This window comes from Geospiza fortis, unplaced genomic scaffold (genome assembly GCF_000277835.1).
Source record: "Geospiza fortis unplaced genomic scaffold, GeoFor_1.0 scaffold192, whole genome shotgun sequence".
NCBI lineage: Eukaryota > Metazoa > Chordata > Aves > Passeriformes > Thraupidae > Geospiza > Geospiza fortis.
The window spans coordinates 8180754-8198830 of NW_005054315.1; the positions used below are offsets into that span (position 1 = coordinate 8180754).

The 18077-nt window shown below is 40.8% G+C and overlaps 1 protein-coding gene across 1 annotated transcript in view; it reads left to right on the top strand.

The window, feature by feature from the left end:
* The window catches only part of AFF3 (AF4/FMR2 family member 3), a 320892-nt gene that overhangs the window by 953 nt on the left and 301862 nt on the right, over positions 1-18077 (top strand). The gene's annotated exons all lie outside the window — the stretch shown is intronic.

The following is an 18077-nucleotide window of genomic DNA, read 5'->3' on the forward strand; positions in this document are numbered from 1 at the left end:
CGGCGGCACTGCCGGCTCTGGAGCGCGGCGAGCAGAGGTTTCTTTTGCCGGGAATCAGACACCGGTGTGCGTTTTGGTTTAAACCGTGCTAGGTGATCTATGGCTTCTGTCAGTAGGGAGCGCGTTCGACAGCGCCGGCTTTTCTCCTCGGTGGCAGGTGTAGCAGAAGGAGCTGGACCAGCGAGTCCCGTTAGTTGAGCCACTTCTCACAAAAGACCTCAGGATGATGAGAACAGCTTGCGCCGCATAATGTGGGTGCTTATAAATGCATACATTGATAACACCGAGCCCAATAAAACTTTCACATTGCTGTGGGAACTTTAAAGAGCACGTATAATACAAAATTAGTTATTACCCCATAAAGGTTTTTAATTATAGTGTTTCTGCCTGTGACACAAGTTAAGGTTATGTCCTCATTTCAATTATAAATACCAATATTCAGTTTATATCCAAACCATAACATTTATCTCTGGCCTGATTTTAGGTTTACAGTCTGTATGCATGGTTTTACAATTAAATTACATGTTTTTTCTATTAAACAAGAGTGGGAGAAATAATACATTTACACATTTGAATGCTTTTTCCTTTCTCCTTGAATGAAGACAAACTTCGGGCAAATTTTCTTTTTCAGCAAAAGTGGGCTGTCCATTACTCTGTTCTCTGAGCCGGCTATTTGAGTTAATAATGATTTGAAAGAGTAACAACATAACTCTGGGACATTAGGGATCTAGGCTGTGTCTGGCCATTGCTTCTTCTCATAACCTTTTTAGCACGCTTCTTGGCTGTTGTGGAGCCACTTGCAAATGACTGTGGTTGCCATAAGACTCCTGTGTGGGTCCAAAAAGACATCAACTGTTTTCCAGCTAAATTACCTTCTTAAAAATATCTGTATTTGCATTACTTGCAATCTTGTGGTTTCATAGTTCTTGTTACTTGTTTTCTTCTATAACTGTTGCAGTTTCGAAGGCGAGTTCATCAGAAGGTCTCCAAAAAGCACATTAGAAGTCCTTGCATTGTGGCAGGCCTGCATTCACTGCTAAACTTTCACCCCTTTGTAGGGGTTGAACCCCACAAATACCCAGGGCAGTGCCTAGTGAGGGGAGCAAGGGGGTTGCTGTTGTGTTTCCGAATCCTTTTTGGGGCACTGGGTTTTGCCACCAGCTTTAGCTTGGAGTATCAGATCATGGGCTGAGAGTTTATCACGAAGCAGCTGTCTGACAAGTGGTTTGGAATAGTCAGTTTGGAAAATTTATACAAACAGTAATAAATAAAGCTTACCTTGGCTTAGTGAAAGCTTCCAAAGTCTGTTGTGAAGGTCAGCAGTGCCCTGGGGCCCTGGGTCATTCTCCCATTTGCAGGCAGGGTGGCTGTTGCATGCTGCCCTCCTGCTGTCCTGCCTGCTCACCATGGGGCAATTTAGGGGCATTCTCAAGAAACTGGTGTGAATTCTGTACCAAACTGACCAAACCAAAGCTTTTGAACATGGTGATGTGCAGCTATGAAGACTTACGAGAATGCCTTCAAAAGTTGTGCAGTTGTTGCCAAAAAGGGAAATAAAATACACCACATAGATAGGAAGTACTTCATGGCAAAGAGCAACACTTAAAGAGACTTAATTGTCTCTGCAGCAAGAATAAATGTTGTCCTTTATTCTTTTGAATGTGGCCATAATGGCAATTTGCACACTTAATTTATGACTGAAAATCCACTATTTGAAGTATTTGGTGAACATTTTGCTTAGAAGTGCAGTAATTAAATATTAATGTGCTGTTCTAAAGTGGTTTTTTTGTTTTGTTTTGTTTTTTGGGTTTTCTTTATTTATTTGAGCTGTTCTTGGAAAATCAGAAGGTGTCTCCAAATGAACAGGGGCATGCTAATCAATTTTCATTGATTGTTACTATTGTACTATTAATGAATTTTCTTTCCAATTAATACATGTATGTCTTTTGCTTTGCTGTAACACAGAAAATGTAATGATATATAATGTAGTGGCTATAAGACAGTATTTAGCTAGTAAGCTGTAATGGTAGAATATTGTAAGCTGTTTTCTACTAAACAGTAGTTTTTCCAGATTGTATGGATGCCAATAACACTTCTGCTTTCCAGAAAACTACTATAATTCAAATAGTGAAAGCTGAGCACAAACTCAAATAGGAATTTTAAGAAAACATACCAATCTGTGGCGTAAACAAAACTTGTGCCCATTTGGGAAGCTTTTTTTGGAACATTTTAGGGTGATCAGCCCAACTTAAGGTGTTGTTGCTGGTGACCAACAGAGTTATCCTGAACACAGGGCACTGACGACTTCAAACCACAGCCCTGTCTCCTGGTTTTCTTCCTCCATGCATTTATTTGTGTGCTACATGTTTTTGTTTTACTTGTCCAGACTCGAGGATGTGGATTCTCCAGTGTGTTACAGGTTTGCATTTGTTTACACAGGACAAGAAGAGATGGAAAATCTCAGATGGAGGTGTTTTATATGCCTGCTGTACATCAGTAAACATCCTATACATGATCGAAAGCAGCAAATGAACAGACCAAAGGACCTAATCACAGTGCCCAGACTAGTTCTGCATTACAGGCATTTGTTTTGTTATTTGCTTTATTTAACAAATCAAGATCAAAATTCAGCCAGGTCTTTAATTCCATGCTTAGGTTTGGGCACAGCAATAGTGAAGAGCAGTCAGTGAAGGCTCTCCTCCCTCAAATGCTGATGTCAGGTACAGGCGTAGGCAGAGTTGTTCCCCATTCATTAAAAGCAATTAGCAGATCTATTAAAGCACTTACTGTGCTGTACCAAACAAGAAAATAATTTTGAATGTAAGATGTTTGTTAGCCACAAACAAAACAGTGTCTGTTTAGGTAAAAGAAGCCAAGTATGTAATTGGTTTATTTGGTAGTTACCTGATACTTCTGTGCCTTTTGAGTTAACATCAGTTTTGTAGGGGTTGGATAGTCCTGTAAAAAATGTATAGCTGTATAGCTTCCAAGCTAAGATCAATATCAAATGCCACAGTATAAGATGGCCCAGTGTGTTTTACAGACCTTGTACTGAATTATTAGTTCATTTGCTATCTTTGGGTCTGTTCCTGCTCCATTTGAAGTCAATGAGAGTTTTGTTTGGAAGTTGCTATTAACAAAAAGTGGTCAGACATCCAGCAGTCTTATAAATGAACCTTTTGTAACTTCTTGATTCCAGGTTGCCTGGCTTTTAGTTTCTACATTTTATATTTGTGTAAGGCAAGATTTTTTCTTATGTTGCATGGTGTTTACTGGAGACAGTTTTAGAAAGCTAATTCTACACATACTTCTTCAGTCAAAGTAGAAGATCACGATGTTTATTTTCAGATAACAGTAAGCAGCTACTTTGGGGTGAGAGGGGTCATTCTTTCAGTATGGTAACAGGCTGGACCAGCTTGTCCTTTTTGCAGAAAATACTCAGCAATAATACCTCCCTCTCAAAAAAAAAAAAAAAAAAGTTAGTGTCCTCTTTTATCTCACATCTCCTTTACAACTCCACTCCATCCTGTGTCTTGGACTTTTCTCCTTATTTTTTTTCTTTTTACCTTTTCCCCTTTCAACCAATAAGGCCTGAAATCATCTTTGTCTCTTTATTTCTCTCTCTGTGTGGTGTTTCCTATTCTCCTTTCCTCCCAGTGTCAACTCACAGTTACCACCTGTCCCTCATTGAGATCCCATCTAAAAATTTGCTCTTTCTGTGATGATTATAAGTTGTGAGCAAACAATAGGCAAGTAATAACTACAGATTGTCCCCTTCTCCTGCTCTCACAGCATGTTCTCTCTTCTTGATGCCTGTTTTTTAGGCTGGAAGCCCTTTGGGTCAGGAACTGCTTTTATTGTTTGAGCTTTTTTTTCTTACAGCACTGAACAAATTGTATGTACTAAAACATTATAAATAATAAGAAGAGCAAGCTTTTCAAAATACTTTATAAACATCAGCTGAATAATAATGTTTTAAAAACATGTCTGCTGTGCCATGTGAGTGCTCATTTGCTGGATGTAATATACCACATCCTCCTCATTTCAGTCTCCACTGAGTCCAGAGGCTTTGCCAGTTTCCATCAGATGAGGATCTGGATTATTATCTCTAATTCACAGTACTTAGTAATTTTTTTTAGAATAATTAGTTTTTTAAGCTTGTGATTCATTTTTGTCTAATAAGTAAAATTCTGTTACACCAGTAGGACAATGGATGTGCTTTCATCTGTCTCCCTGAGGACTGTTTGAGTACCCATGCCCAGTTGTGTGATGCTAGAGATGAACAGCCCTTTAGGCTCTCATTCTGACTCTCAGATGTGTAGATTTGTCCTCCTCTGGGGATGTATTCATCAGAAGTTGAGGCAAAACCCTTACTCTCGGTTATTGGAGAAGGGTTCAGAAGAGGGCATGAGATGCATGCACCATTTCCCATTCTTTGTGAATATTTTGAGGAAAATACCAGATTTCTTAAAACTAGTGGACAGGAAATATGGGCCATTAACAAGCAGCATTCAAAAAATACTGGCTATGGGAACATCTTGTCATCCATATATTAGCAATAATTTCATACTCAACTCCATGACACTGCCATGAAAGGAAGCAACTGTTTAATTACAGGGGTTTCTAGCTTCATAAAACAAATTAATCCATTTGCTTTATATTTATGACTAGGAGATGACAAAGCATGGATAAAAAGAGAGATACCTTACAGTCATATAGGAGTAATAGAGTAAAAGCTGTAGAAATGAAGAGAAACTGGCATCACATACAGGTAGAAATGAGGGAGGTTAACTTCTGTGTGACATGTTGTCTTATCTGACAGACTGATCAGGTTGTAACTGTGAAGTGGGCTTGTCAAAAAATGAGATTTCCAAAGGATGGCATTTTCTAGGAAACCTATGGAAACTTTCTCTTTGTATGGTTGGTTAGCTGTAAGGCTAATTCCAGGGAAAAACCACAAGTTTTTAGGAAAAAAAAGGAAGTAGGAAAAGGGAAAGCTGTAATCAATCTTCCTTGGTTTTGAACAGAACTAGCTGTTCATAAGCCCGGCCTTGCTGGGGAGTGGGAATTCCCATTTTGGTGCTGCTGCTCTTGGGGACTGGATTCTGACTGCTCCCAGGGAGGCCATTGGTCCCTGCTCTGGCCAAACCATTGGATTCACATAATTACCAGTAGGGTTACTCCTCTGTCTCTTAAAAATCAGTATTAAGACACTGGTTATACTTGCTGGTTCTGCCTAAGGCTCCAGGAGAGCAAATAATGGATAGTTGAATACTCAGGTAATACTCTACATAATTTCTGAATAATTTGTGGGTAACTACAAATTTATGCTTAGGAGAAAGAGTGAATGAACTGTAGTGACAGTTAAATGAACATAATGACAATTATTAATATTCTGTGCTAAATGTTTTCTGTATTTTTTTCAAAGGTAAAAATGCATAACTTGTGTTCCTCTCTTACAACTTGATAGCTCAACTTTCCTCGTACCTTAAGCAAACAAGTAGTGTTAGTGGCTTAGGAGGACTGCATTTTATCCTCTTAGGAAGATTTAAACCTGAATGCATGTACCAAGGACCTGGATACAAATGTGTCTTGGGAAATATGACAGTAGGAATGCAATTTAAACTTAGCCTCAGAGACCCTTTATGTATTTCTTAAAAAATAAATTAGTTCCAATGCAGCAGTGGTGGTCTCAGCAGGCAGGAAACACTTAAAATTATGCAGAAGGGACCAGAAATCTTTGCTAAGAAGCTTTTTGTTGCTATGTTTTGTTTCTCAATAAAGATGATCCACAACTGTAAGCACTTAAAACTAAAAACAAGAGGGTTGTATCTGACAAAGCTGCACAATTTCTTAATGTAACCCAGTCTTTCTGTGTAGTTGTTTGCACATGTTTTGGAGCAGAGAAAGAGTCCTTTGTGGCTCAGCCTGGTTTGACTACATGGCAGGAGTGTACAAACAGAGGATGAAGGTGGTGTCTGCTTACACTGACTATGTTTTGATTGCTTTGAGCTGTGATCACTTCTTTATGCACAAATCACTTTTGATTTGATGTTAGGGAGAAACTCATGGCTTCCCTGGCTCATGCATTGCCATGATGGTGCAGTCTGGATGCCAGCTATTATGATGGCCTATGGTGGTAAGAAAAATGTAAATATGAAAGACAGACTGATTAGAAGGAAAAAGGTTAGGTGATGCACGCATTTGCGAAGTTCATATTCAAAAGCCATCCCAGTAGCGCTCTCTCCAGCCATGCATCTCCCTGTTTCTATCCTTGCCCTCTTTGGTTCGGTCACTGTGAAGGTTTTGGGGAGCCTGTTCTCATGCATGGATGTTGGCAGGTGTCCTAAACCCCTTCTGGGGGGATGTTTGCTTTTGTTCTGCTGATGCTAAATGGTGTCTACATCCTAGTGATGTACCAAGAGAAAATTGATCCCTTCTGTCATTGACCACTTGTGATTGACCAGAAGGGTTCATTGCTCATGTCTGTCAATTTCCAGAGAGAATGATTTAACTTTAATGTTTTTGTGCTCCTTGGCTTTAGAACAGCAAGTAGATGGTTGTACCTTAGCCTAGACAAAATTAACAGACTGAGTTGACAGAGACTCTGGAGAAGATAATTACATTGATATGCATCCAACAGAAGACACTTTTTTATATTTTTTGTTTCTGGCGTTGGGAGGGAACTTGTCATGTCATCAACTGTTTTAAAGGACAAAGTAACAATAAAAGCTAAGCATGCATTTCTTCATTTGTGTTTGGCAAAGAGAGTGTAACATTTTCTCCAGGATGATGACCTTGAATTAACTAAATGTCACCAGTTTAAAGAGTAAATTAATGTCACAATGTGCTTTATTTGTGGTTAGGCCTGAAGACTGTCAGGAATTTCTTAATACAGAAGGTGTTTGTGTGCTGGTCCATTTACTAAGGCTCCCCACAAGAAAACCACCATGATCCTGACTAATCTGAAATTGTGTCACCACATTGCCTTGCATGTTTGTGTACGCCAGAGTGTTTGCAGCTTGTGGAACTCAGCCTTTCAAAGTGTATCATAGAATCAGAATGGCTTGTGTTGGGAGGGACCTTAGAGATCACAGTGTCAGCCCCCTGCCTTGGACAGGGACACTTTCCACTAGACCAGGTTGCTCAGAGCCCCATCCAACCTGGCCTTGAACATTTCCAGGACAGGGCATCCATAACTTCTCTGGGTAATGTTTCAGTGGTCAGCAGTGTCTTGACCTTCACAGTAAAGAATTTCTTCCTAATATCTAATCTAAACCCACCCTCTTTCAGTTTGAAGCTGCTCCTCCTTGTCCTATCACTACATGCCCTTATAGTAAGACACTCCCCAGCTTTCCTGTCAGCCTGCTTTAGGTCCTGGAAGGTGCTAAAAAGTCTTCCCCGAGACTTCTCGTCTCCTTTTTCTAAGGAGTGAATCCCATTCAGAGAGCCCAGTCACTCTCTGATGTAAAAGGGGCAAGGATTATAGTTGGGTTTGGGTCTGGTTTTTGCTATCTGCCACTTTCTATGAAAATCTGTTGCAAACCCATAGCATTGGTAGCAGAAACGTACTTATTACCAATATCTGTGGTAATGTGTACCTGTTAATGTATCCCTGGCCATTTAGTACAGACGATTCTGCAACATCTGAGGTGAAATGGTGTTGAGATAACCCCAACAAAGGAAAGCACAGATAAATGCTTTTGCTGCTGGAGCTGAACCAGCTTTTTTAGATCCAAGAAAACTATCTCTTTATGGCAGTCTTCAAGGCTTCACACTTCACAAGACCTTGCCAGCTTGGGTGTGTGGCTGTGTGAACACGATTACATAGCAAGTGGTATAAATGCAACCCCTTTTTTGGTGTTGCTCTTAGAAGTATATAAGTAGCAGTATCTTGAACTAATTACAGCTGATGTAAAGCACATTTAAGGAAACCCATTAGCAAAGAATTAAAACTAGAGCAGATTAGCTATTCTTTAATGGCCTTGACTGTAGATCTTTTGATGCCTTGGTAGCTTTTCTAACACTCATTGCTCATCTGTCTTTATTCAATGACTGAGAAGCTTCTTTCAAGTCACAGTGTGGTTTTAATGTGAAAAATTTGCTGTTTTCTGCTGAAAAAATTATTACCTGGTAAGGTAAATTCTGTGGAGTTCTGTACTGTTTTTGTTGTTGAGATTTAAAGCATTTTGCTGCTCAATGTGTCTGTATAATAGAATGAGCAATCCCTAATATGCTTCCTAGGAGTTATTAATTATTTACTTTCTTGAAATACAGATCATGGACAATTTTACATGACTTCCCTTCGTACAGACTTCCTTGACTCTCTTTTTATTTTTGTATGCTTTGCAAATGCCTATAAATTCATTTTCACTGAAAGGGGAAATAAGTAATTTAGATGATTGCAGCTGTTTCATAATTAATTAATTTCAATTTAAAATAATCAAGTAGTGCCCATCCATTGTTCTGTGTGCTTTTCTGAGGCATTAAGATTCGCAATGTCAAAATAAGTTCCAGATGGAAGTGCATACTTTATAATCTGAGAAAAAATATCTGGTTTTGTCAAAAACCTGAAGAGTTCTGCCCTCATCTAAACAGAGTATTATGCTTAAGCACATTTTCCAGGTTTTGAGCCATTGCTTTAGGAATTACTTGGAAGTCCCAATTTGAAAAGTTTTATAGGGTAATAACTTATAAACAGAGCTATAGAGTAAGAGGAATAGTGATGTATGACTATATATTAATTTGTTTCCTCAAATACTCCTGGCATCTCTTAAAATGTAACAAGTAATAAGGCTTAGCACATTTCCCCCTTTTTGGCACAAAGAGAAATATTTGCAATTATTAATCATCTCTTTGCTAATAATCAATAAATAACACATTCTCCTGATAAAAAATTCATGGTAAAATGAAATAAAAAAAATTGAGCAAAAGGAAAAATAGTTGAGATGGTGCGCTGAGAAAGTCAGTATGTTCTTATACTTTAATACATGCTAGGGTTAATGGAAGAACTTCTAATGTGGCAGTTTGCAATAGGAATAAAAAATCTTTTTTCAACATGAAAGACTCTTATGTAAGAGGTTTACATTATGTAAATGTTAGTGTTATTGGCAATAGCCCATTATAAAGGAAAACTTCGTATTCAGAAAAGCATTTGCAAATAATGGGATAGATGCAGCAATCTCTAGTCCTCACTTGGACAACTTTCTCTTTGAAGTCAATGGAAGTTTTGCCTGAATAAGGTGGAAGAAATTAGCCCATTCATTATTATCTGAATTACATCAAGAGCTGACTGCTAAACAATAAAATCATGATTCATAACGTAACGGCTTCACTTAATTCTTTTGTAGTCTTAATATATCTCATTATATGGTACTTCTGTTCTTTCCTCTCTGTGCAGTATTCAAATTAATAACAACCACCTTTACATAACTGATGGTTCGACATGTTTTGCTGCCTTAGCAAGATCAAAGGATTTTATATACCCTTTTTGGATAGATATCAAGAATAGGGTGATCAATCTCTTCAGTAACCATTAAGCACATTGTAAATATCTCAGGGTACCCAATTAGACACAAGTGGTTTGCCAGATGCTGAGAGCATCACCAGTTGTCAGGAGATCCCCAAATCTGTGGGACAGTCCAGAATTTATTAGGGATTAGTGGTGGTTTGAGTTGTCACTCCACTGATTTGTGGTCATTCAGCTGTGCCCTGCTATAAGCAGCCTGCATGATATGTGGAGACAAGGTTCAGGTGACAGATATTTCGTCTTGCCCCCCAGGCACCTTTGGGTGGGACAGGGGCAGGGGTGGATGGACACTGCTGTTTCAGCTCCTCTCTTGTGACCAGAGAGGAATGTGAGTTATAGTAAGTGAAATAGCAAAATTAGAAGGGCATAAGAGAAGCAGACTGAAGAGAACAGCCCAAGAAAAGGGACCCCCAAAAGGCTTTATTACGAAGCTGGAGTTAACCCATTAACCCCTCTCCAGGAAGCCATCTGCAGCCTTCAGGGTTTAAGAATTCTTTTTATCTAGAGATGTAATTGACACAAGATGTGGAACAGCTGCAAGATGTCAGGTTTGTCAAAGTAACTAGAAAAATTAGTTCTATGACACACACAGAGCAGAGTAATGTATAGCTAAAAAAAGAAAAGGAATAAATAATCATAAGGGTTAAAAAGAGGAAGAAAAATAGTTGAATAATGAAAGTTGCAGTTAAATCTGGAACACTGATGATTTGAAATTAAACTACAATGAAAGTTTCCAAGAAGAGTCAACATCCTAGCTATTTACCCCAATAGAAATAATAGTGAAACTCCTCATGTTCCCATTATAGCCATACTTCACTGAGGGGCTGGAATACTTAGTGCTCTGCACTGGCTCCAGAGTAGGGTGGCTGCTGTGCTATTTTACCCTTCTGCCTATTGCTGCTGTTATTCAGCATTACCATTGCACTTTGTGTCTGCATATTTGCTGTAAGAAGAGCTGTTGAGACCCAAATTTGCTGTAAGGAGAGCTGTTGAGACTTGGGACAAAAATCCAGTCACAGTGCTAAAAACTTTGTAGACAAAGTGAGGGGGTAAATTATGGATAAAAGTTAAAACTGGTCAGAAAGAAAAGACTGGAGTATTTTAATAATCCGAATAAACAGCAGTTGCAGCAAACCACCAGCCTGACAGTGCTGCCAAATCCATGAGTGTGAGCATGATGGGAAAACTGAGAACTTTCTTTTTAAGAACCTCAAAAGGAACAATGAAATGATTTTGGGCATGTTTATGAGGACTCCTCCCAAGTATGAGTGACAGCACAGGAATAACCTGAGGGGGATTAGTTGGAAACTTGGAGGGCCTTAATGGGTCAAGAGAAGACTAGAAAGCCTTATTTTAATAACTTCTGGTAATGACTTTTCATAATGATGGCAACAGGCCACAAAGAGCCTTCATGGCAAGGAAAGTGGGAACCACTGAAGAGCTGTGAAGAAAAGAGGCTCATAGTCAAAGCACCCTGCCTGGGAAATGCTGTTGGCTGTGGCATCTCAGCTGGAGCTGGCTCTCATCTGTGAAATCCAGTTGTGCAAACTAAGGCATTCATAGCAGCAGAAAAATGCCCTTGCCCAAAGCAGTCAGTAGATGGGTCTCAGTAACACATTGTAGTTTAGAGCTCCCATAATCCCAGTGTGTTAAAGTTCTGATACTGAAATGCTGATAACTATCGGGTGTTCTGTTAGGCACTTCAGCATCTCATCAGACCACATGTGGCACCAATGGGAACTAATTAAATATACCTATTACAGTACTGCTGTGGAGTACTGCTGCTTTGGATCAGACTGAGTCTTGGAGCATTGACCTGGATGCCAGTCAGATATACCTGATTCCCACTTTCTGGAATTACTTGGAAATGTACCTCTTATTGAAAGCCTTAAAGAAAATGGGACTCTGATTTTTTGAACAAATACGTAGCTCAAGTGTTTTCCTTTGCTCAACTCACATTCAGGTGCCAAAACAACTAATAAAATTTCAGACTTGCTTATATTGTAATTTGGTTGGCAGAAGAAAAGTCATCTATTAAAGCTGAAGTCATCGCAACTCATTAGGTGCTAATGTATCTGCTGTGTGGTGGAGAGGCAGGCCAGCTCTGTTGAAACGCTGTGAGTTTGCCCTCATCCGCTCACAGTTGTCTCTGGAGGATTGGGAAGTATAAACAAGTTTTCTAGCAATACACACCAAGAGTATGCTGAGGTAGCTGCATTTACTTTAGCCCAGAAGTCTGTCTCTGTCTGCAGACAAGCATGGAACCAAAGGGAATGCAGGAGTTTGGGAATGGTTCCTGTATTTCCTCTTAGGAAGTCTCAGGAGGATAGGTGATTGTGTGTGCTCACAGATGTCCTGGGTACGTGTAGTAAATCCAACATTTTCTGAACATGCTGCTGGCCTTGCTGCACCTGGTAATAAACCCTGGCAATAAATCAGGTGATCTGCACATGCATAATAAATCCGATGCACCTGAATGCCAGCATACAGGATGGACATGCTGTGCACACACTGGCTGTTTTCCAGGTCTTCTGGATGTCAGGTTTCCACTGTGACTGGCTTGCCTGGGAGTTCTGGCAAAACTGCTGACATTCTCTTTTTATTTCAGCGTTTCCAGGGCACGTCCAGGGGGAGGGGGACATATGGGGGTTACTAAAGCTTGAACATAATTTTTCAGTGTGCCTGTACTCATTCAAGCCATGATACAAGCCTGAAAAGATAAACTACCCCATACCTGTAAAGGTATTCTTTCTGTCAACTTAGGAATTTTTGAAAATAATACTCCAATTTCATACAAGTTCAAATCTGTTCTCCATTTTCTTTACATTATGATTTTGTATATCTGGTGAATGTTCGTACAGCTTCAAGGCATCAGCATCCTGAGTGCCCTCTCAGTATCTATCAAAATATTTATTTTTGTAGGAAAACTTTCGTTTAAGACCTGTCAGTGTGTGAGGACCTTCCTGAGGCCATGGAGTTCAGAGCATCCCAAGCAGGGAGAGGTTGGAGCCTGTAGTTGTACACTATGATTGTCTGTTGTTCTGCCACCTTGGAGGAGAAGAGGTCGACTTCAAGCCAAGATGGGTCATGGGTTGCTCCCTGCCCTGTAGGCCAACTGACTTGGCACAAAATACATTCACATGCTGGAAGATCATAGAATTATAGAATCACAGAGTGGTTTGGGTCAGAAGTGGCTTCAAGGATCCTCTAGTTCCAACCTCCCTGCCAGAGCAGGGATGCCTTTCACAAGACCAGGTTGCTCAGGGCCCCATCCAGCCCGGCCTTGAATGCCTGCAGGGATGGAGCATCCACAGCTTCTCTGAGCAACCTGTTCCAATCCTTCACTACCCTCTGGCTAAAGAATTTCTTCCTAGCATCTAGTTCAAACCCATCTTCTTTCAGTTTAAAACCAGTGTCCCTTGTCCTGTCACTATCTGCCCGTTTGAAAAGTCCCTCTTCCTCCTTTTCATGAGCCCCCTTTAGGTGCTGAAAGGCCTTGGTGAGGTCTCCCTGGAGCCTTTTCTTCTCAATGGTAAACAACTCCAGCTCTCTCAACTTGTCTTCTTAGGAGAGGATCTCTGATCATCTCTGTGGCCCTCCTTCAGGCCTTCTCTAAGAGGTTCTTGTCTTGTGTGGAGGACTCCAGAGCTGTATGCAGTATTCTGAGTGGGGTCTCATGACAGCAGAGTAGAGGTGGAGGACTGCCTCCCCTGACCTGCTGGCCACTCATCTTTTGATGCAGCTGAGGATGCCATTGGCCTTCTGGGGCTGACACACCCCTGTCTCATGTTCAGCTTTTCATCCCCCATAACCCCCAAGACCTCTGCAGGGCTGCTCTCAATGACTTCTTTATCCCATCCGCTCATATCTGGGAATGCCCTAACCCAGGAGCAGCAGTTTGCTCTTGGATTTGTTGAACATCATGAGGTTCTGCTGCATCCACTTCTCAGGCTTTTCCAGGTCCCTCTGCATGGCATCCTGTCCTTCTGTTGTGTCACCTGCACTGCTCAGCTTCGTGCCATCTGCAAACCTGCTGGGGTGCACTCGATTCCACTGACGGTGTCTTTGACAAAGACACTGAAGAGCACCAGTCCCAAGGCAGGGTCCTGGGGGATGCCACTCATCACCCACCCCCTCCTGGACGTAGAGACATGGACACAACTCTGTCTGCATCCATCCAGCTAATTCCTTATCCACTGAACAGTCCATGGCTCTCCAATATGAAGATAAGGCTGTTATGTGGGACCATATCAAAGATTTTACAGAAATCTAGATAGATGAAATCTGTCAAATTCCCATGTCAACCATTGCCATAGCTCCCTCACAGATGGCCATCAGACTGGACAGGCATGATTTGCCCTTAGTAAATAGGAGCAACTGGGTTTTACATTAGTAAGGTAAAAAAGGTAGCCACATGCAACTTATTTATTGAAAATGCTTCCTTACCACTTGGTTCTTGGAAACTCCCAAGTGTGTACACTAGGGTTTCATTTTATTTTGGTCTGAGTGGTAGGTAACGAGCCCCATTGAGAAATGGCAGCAGAGAATCGTAACAGTGACCAGATTGGTACTTCCTTCATCCCCACTTCTGCCTTCATTTGGGAAATGAGGGAGAAGACCTCAGTGCTATGAGAGTAAGTGACTGATTTTGTAAATATAAAGGCATCTTCTTCTCTATGTTCTCTAGGAAATGAGCCTTCTTTTCTACCATGATACGGGCTGCACAGAAATGAAGCAGGGGACTTTACTGGACTGTATGTCCCTGCACTTGTGTTTAAATAAAGAGTTTATTCAGGGCAAAGATGCTGACTTGATTTCAGTAAACCAGAAAGCATGTAAAATACTGCTAGACCCTATTGAGTGTTGTGTCTCCTTTGGACTTTGTCATGGTGGTTTTCTGTGCCAATTCAGGACACTGCCTTTAAGCTAATTAGAAATTCTGATCAAAGTTGGAGGGAATTTGTGTTTTCCTTCATCTGGGTGACATGCTTATCAAGTCAGCTACCCCCAGTCTGATACAGCAGGCTGCCAACAGACCTGTCACAGCAATGAAGAGGGTTTGTGGTGGAGAGAGAAAGTATAATGAAAACCACATCCACCAATTAAACACCTACATTTCCTTTTAGCCTCCAAACAATGGACGTCTTTCCTTTTGCAAAAGAGATTTCTCAAATCAAAGTAACTCATAGAAGAAATATAAATTAGGAAGGAAGCTCTGAGCAGATCTTTAATGAGTCTCTGGCACAATGACACAGTGAGGTGTGACACATTCATGAATATGATGTAATTGAAAAGATTTAGGTTTGCAAAGGTTTGCTCAGCAATCAGGCAAAAGTAATGCAGCCACATAAGGGACATGTTCAGGTCAAGTTTTTGGTACCTGTAATATCAGTTTTTTGCAGATAGGAAAAGGGTACACTTGATGCTTTTCTTAGTCTGTGATACACAGTTTTAACACCAGAAAAATAGCATCGGTTATATTTTTACTCAAGTGAACAGAAACTGACCTTCCTATAATAATCACAAGACATAGAAGAAGATCTTTGAAAATAACTGTGGACTAGTTAAGCAGAGGATGAGGTAGAGCCTGGATATAACACATTCAGCAATACTGTAGATAGAGAGGTAGCAGCAGGAGCTTGAAGAAGAAAATCTAAGAAAATATCTGGTATAAAAAAATTCATTGTGAAGACACAGAAGAGCAGAACAGATACTTCAAGGAAAGGGTGTAAAAATTAACAGTCAATTATACAGTTGATATGGACCATATAAATTGCAAGATAGTGCAAAAGTATACTGGATGATGATAAAACTAAATTGTACTATTATTATTAACAATGGGCTTGTATTTACCTGAGGTAATGCTCTGTGATGCTTGGCACCAGTTGCATTGAACATCACATCTGCAGATATGTAAAAGTTCTGCTGTGTTCATAGAGAAAAACATCTGAGTTCATCAGCTTTGTCCATGGTTGTTTTTCTCCAGGAGAAAAGAGTAACTATTTTGGGCTCAGCATCATGTGAGTACATCTATGCTGCTTCTAGAGCAAAGCTATAGGGCTGCATGGTGCTGTATGTGAAAGCCCTCCTCTGGTCTCTGTTAGCTTGAGGTTCTCTGCCCTGCTGTGCTCTGTGTGTGTGCCTAAAGCTTCCCAGAGGATGTGAGCCAGATGAACCCTGTCTTTCTGGGCATGGGCACCTCGCAGGCTTTAAAAGAGAGAGGTGAGCCAGGCTTATTTGTGAGACTGTGTTTCCTAAGCATGATAGAATGTCAGCAGATTGCTTGTTGTACAGTATTTCATACAGTGATGCACCTAAACCTGCAGTCTGTAATCTAAGGTGTGTGATTACGGAGAAATTCAGTCAATTCAGGCAAGAGACATTGCTTATGAGGAGTACAGGCTAAGGGAGCACAGAAGGACCTTAGGTCTTCAGTGGAAATCAAAACTAGGCTGTTCTGGAAGGTCAAAGTACAGGAGTAATCCACAAAGGGTGCTTGTTAGCAGGCTGGAGACATACCTATGTTGGAAGCTGAATGCAGGACTAACATTCTAGTGCCTATGTATCCAAACCATGGAAAATCACTTTGATTTTATCTGTCATTTAATGTACCTAGCAATTGCAATACCAGCCAGAAATTCCTCTGGCTTATTTGGAGACTGGATTTTGATTTTGTTCACTGAACCAGGCAGTGCAAGTTTATGCCAGGAGATTAATTTAGCTGATGATGTGCTGCTGAAGCAGATCCTTACTTGAGTTTTACCACTTTTAGGGAAGGTGCCACATAGTGGTTTGTGTGCACAGTTTTATCAGAATTAACATAGCAAACCCCATGACCCAGAAACCCCACACAACTGAACTGGGAACCCAAGATGATGTTTTCTGGCAGAAGAACATTTAGACTTAGCTCCAGCTTTGCTATTACACATACCTAGAGGCAATTTGGGGATTAGCAGACTCATTAGCCCAGTGCATGAGGGCTTGGAGAGGTCCAAGATGTGCTATGGCCCCACGCTGTCTATGCTGCTTGCATGGCACACATTATTGTGTCTTTGGGATGATACCACCCAGGGAAGTCAGGACTCCCCTGTTCCAGCTGAATGTTTCATCCGCTTTACTCCTGGCCCCATGATCCTTCCATTCCCAGATCGGGCTCCAGGGAGTGTGGTGAAGGGCTTTGAAGGTGATCCAGAAGTAGCCTTTGACCTAGTAAGTAGCACATGTTCCTTGAGACTGAATCTTTGGCTGTGAAACTCTGGGATCTGAGCTTCCCATCTCCTTATGCTGCTGCTTTAACCACTGGAGTGTTAGCAAAACAGAGTGTTTGGCTGTGTCCTTTGGTTTTCTTTTCAAAGGGAGATATGCCCCCCTCGTCTGACCTAAATACCCAAGAGGGCACATAGGTGACACTCAAGCTGTGAGTTCTGCTTCCACTGGGAAGTCTAATCACAGCAAAACCTGAAAGCTCTCTTTGACATTTTCCTTTGGCCAGCATGAGGTTTGCTTCCCTGTGTAGCCCCTGGATGTTAAGAATTGGATCTTTGATGCTGGCTTCTCCCCGTTTTCCCTATTGGGAGCTTTGGCACCCCGTGCAGCACACTGAGATCCATTTTGAGAGTTGGGTACCAAACTCTGCACTCAGCTGTGCAGCTCATCCCTGTACCCAAGTATTTTAGAAGAAGGTTTAGATTTTAATGTCATTACATTTATTAGGTTTATTGTTATCCCACCAGATTAAGTGAAGCCAGCTGCTTCTCTCTAGCAAGAGGTGGTAAATGTTATTTCAGAGGAGATGGGAACATTTGTCCTATCTTTCAGTTTTTCAGAGAAAGCATGTTTACCTGGAAAAAAAATCCAGTTTTTTTTTGTTAATGCCAAGATGGTCTAAAAAGACAGAAGATAATTCTAATCTAATGTAATCTATTTAGAGTATTTCTGGAGAGCTCATTACTGGTGTCTGAGTGACAAATGAAGGTCTGGATTGCACCTGCCAGGTGTGTGCCTGGGGAAAAGGCATGTGCAGTGCATAAGGGTAAAGGCATGTGTGTCCTCATGCTCTCATAGAGCAGGATTTATCCTCTATCCAGCATTTTCTCGTGAGATGTATAATAATTCCCAGTAGACAGCAGGTCGGGTTTCTAAAAGAATATCAGCAACTATGGCCATATCTATATGTGACCAAGCAAAATACATGGGGATGTAAACTGAGTTGCCTGCTCTACAGTCTGCAGGATGCTGGCATTGATATGTGGAAAAATTGCGCACATACAAGCAATTATTTAACTGAATTTGCTTGTATATATTTAAAATATAGCTAATGTAATGCCTGTACCAAATTCTGTGAGTGTAAGGGTAAGAAGTAGTACTATAAGGTAGAACAGTCAAAATGAGCAGCTTCTATCCAAATTTTGAAGATAGCCTCTACCTGTAATTGGCAACTTCTCTCATGCTCAACCTGGTGCAGGCACAAACATGATGCACAGATTTCAGCATTAGCAGTGGCAGATAATTTCCCTCCAGAAAGAAAATGGGACAAATAAGCATCTTG